The 2778-nt window shown below is 37.6% G+C and overlaps 1 protein-coding gene across 1 annotated transcript in view; it reads left to right on the top strand.

Moving 5' to 3' along the window:
• The window catches only part of robo4 (roundabout, axon guidance receptor, homolog 4 (Drosophila)), a 187736-nt gene that overhangs the window by 76741 nt on the left and 108217 nt on the right, over positions 1–2778 (top strand). The window lies entirely within an intron of this gene.

The raw sequence follows: 2778 nt of genomic DNA, 5'->3' as shown, positions 1-2778 counted from the left end.
GAGAGAGAGAGAGAGAGAGAGAGAGAGAGAGAGAGAGAGAGAGAGAGGTGTTCGTGTGTGTAAAGATTTCCTTTCTCCTCTTTTTCTCTTTCCCACTTGACAAAACGACTTAACACTTTAGCGAGCGATATGCAGTCAATTTGTTTTACAGACGCACAAGAAAGAAAAGAAAGAAAAGGAGAGAAAAAAAAGGAAAAATTAAAATAAACTACAATTTGAAAACTAGCCCACAGCATAAAACTTTACACAAAGAAACAGAAATGTCAGTCCGTCAGTCTTTTACCTGTTTGTCACCAATTTAATTTTCAAATTTTTCAAATACTAGTATATTAAGTTATGTACCGGTATCTATTTAGCATTAATTATTTATATATATATATATATATATATATATATATATATATATATATATGTATATGTATATATTTCAGGCCTTCAACCAAGCTGAATGTTTTCCCAATTTCACAAAATTGTTGCTGTTCATAAACTGCACAAGACATTACTATTTTTAGATTTCACTTGTAATTTTTTTAGCTGCAATCTGTCAACAGATTTAAAGGTTTTTTTTTTGCTATCAATACAGAAACAAACAGTGTCTGGTTAAAAGCCTGGGATCCAGTCATCTCAGCAGCAGACGTGAACAGCAATCTTTTATTTAAAAAATCATAATTACCTTGAATATGGGCCCAACATCCTGGATTCACGCTGCTGAAGAGAAGACCAGTTTCCCAAAGACTCATTCCACATTGTTGCACCAAAATATAGTGGTTTACTACATTAATACTTTTGGATTCATTAATAAAACAGTAGACACCTTGGTTCTGTTTGACAGCAAAATGGGGGTTTTATTTGAAGCTTAGCCCAAAGGCCGAACAGCCAGGAATACCTCGGGACCTCAAAGACAGAACCCCTCTCCTCAACACAGCTCTGTCCTGATTTATACCCTTAATTGACGTCAGAAGTCAGAAGGCTGCACAACACATATCAGTCCTTTCCCATTTTAGGAAAACACCTGAGAAAAGCAAATTCTTCCTAGGTCAGCCCGACACAAACCAGCACTAGTTGTTAAAACAGTTCTGAGTTGTTAAAACAGTTCTGATGGGAAACAGTCTTATACAAACAGTCGATCTTACGCCCAGAAATTCCTGGTACTTTTAGATCAACAAGTACAGGTCAGCTCAAGCACATCTCAGAATCTGCTAAAAGCAAGTTCTGTTGAACACAGTTGTTGTAAGTTAAACTTGGGCCTTATTAAACAGATTATCCAATTAATAAAGTTTCTTAGGTTCTACAGTTGGTACCATCTGGTAGACGACTGCTGGTTCCTTTAGCAAAGAAAAATGGGTACAAAAAGTCATTTGTTCCCTCTGCGGTGAATGCACTTAACAAGGTCCTATTTAAACGCAGCCTCGCATAACAAACCACTGTCTGCTGGGATGTTTCCATATTTTAATGTATAGTGTATTTTAGAATGGTTTTAACTGCATGCATTTAATTGATTTAGCCTTGGTTTTAAAGTTTTTAAATGACATTTTTATTTTGTTTTTATAAGCCAGATGTCAAAGACAAATCACCATTTCATTGAATGTTATGGACAATAAAGTTAAATTGATTGATTGATTGATTGAACACTGGCCTCTCACTGAATACCATTAGTAGACAATGTCTCCGCATCATCCTTTAGCAGCCTTGGTCCTTAAATACAACAAGGTGGCTCATTAGGAGAATGAGCCACTGTTGAGGAGATAAGAACACCCTGCCATTCATCTTTGTCTTAATCTTGTACTGTTTATTCATACTTGTGTTGCAAAGGCAACAGGTCCAGGAGGAAAACCCAGGAATGAAGACAGATCAGTAAATCCGGAGCTTTGCCATTTGACTCAGTTTTTCTTCATCACAGCAGACTGAAGTAATGCCCTCATTACTGAGGATGAGGCCCCATTATTTCGATCCATCTCTCGTTCCATCCTACCATCACTTATTAACAAGATGCCCACATACACTCCACCACCTGAGGCAAAGTGTCCCCCCCACCCCAGAACTGGAGGGGGCTGTGGTTACCCAATCTGATGCGGAAGCACGATCCGTAGTGTCAGCTCCTTTGTGCATGCGCTAAAAACGATACTTTCAGATCGCATGGGTGATGTAACGCTGCTTCAGTTCACCACGAAGTGGCACTGTTTCACCATGGAAATAATTAGAATATTGGTTTATAATCATTGTGCTTTATTTCAGTGGTAATGAACAGTTGTGTAAATAAAAACAACCACTTTATGCTGGCTTTGATTAAGTAATCATTTGATTGATTTGATTAATTATTCATTAATAATTTGACTGTAATGATTTGTCACTAGAGTCAACTAATTACTGGTAACTATTTTAAAAGCTTATACAGGACTTTTTTGACAAGTTGTATAAGAGTGATCAGTAATGGCTTGTGTCCCAATAAATCACACAAAAATTTAATAACTGCAAGGCATGAAAGGAATGTCAGGCGGCAGTATTGTCCCAAATGTTTGCCTTGACTGTACATAGTCTTCTAACAAAGACAAACTTGAGGGAAGCACAGAGCTTTACAAGGATAACCATCAAAACTGAGACTTTTAAATCTTTGCAAACATTTCACTGGAAACAAACGGTCTGATTGTGCAATGCAGAGCTTTCATTTCCACAGTAACTCGTCCAGTGCACTGCAACGCCCACCTGGAGTGGAAACAGCAACTTTAAGTTTGTTCCCATGTCCAGAAGACAAATGAACCAGTACTTCTTGACCCCCCC

Source organism: Nematolebias whitei, chromosome 14 (assembly GCF_014905685.2).
Source record: "Nematolebias whitei isolate Nwh7 chromosome 14, NemWhi1, whole genome shotgun sequence".
Classification (NCBI taxonomy): Eukaryota; Metazoa; Chordata; class Actinopteri; order Cyprinodontiformes; family Rivulidae; genus Nematolebias; species Nematolebias whitei.
The sequence above is the reverse complement of the archived record's forward strand: the minus strand, read 5'-3'. Positions and strand labels throughout refer to the sequence as shown.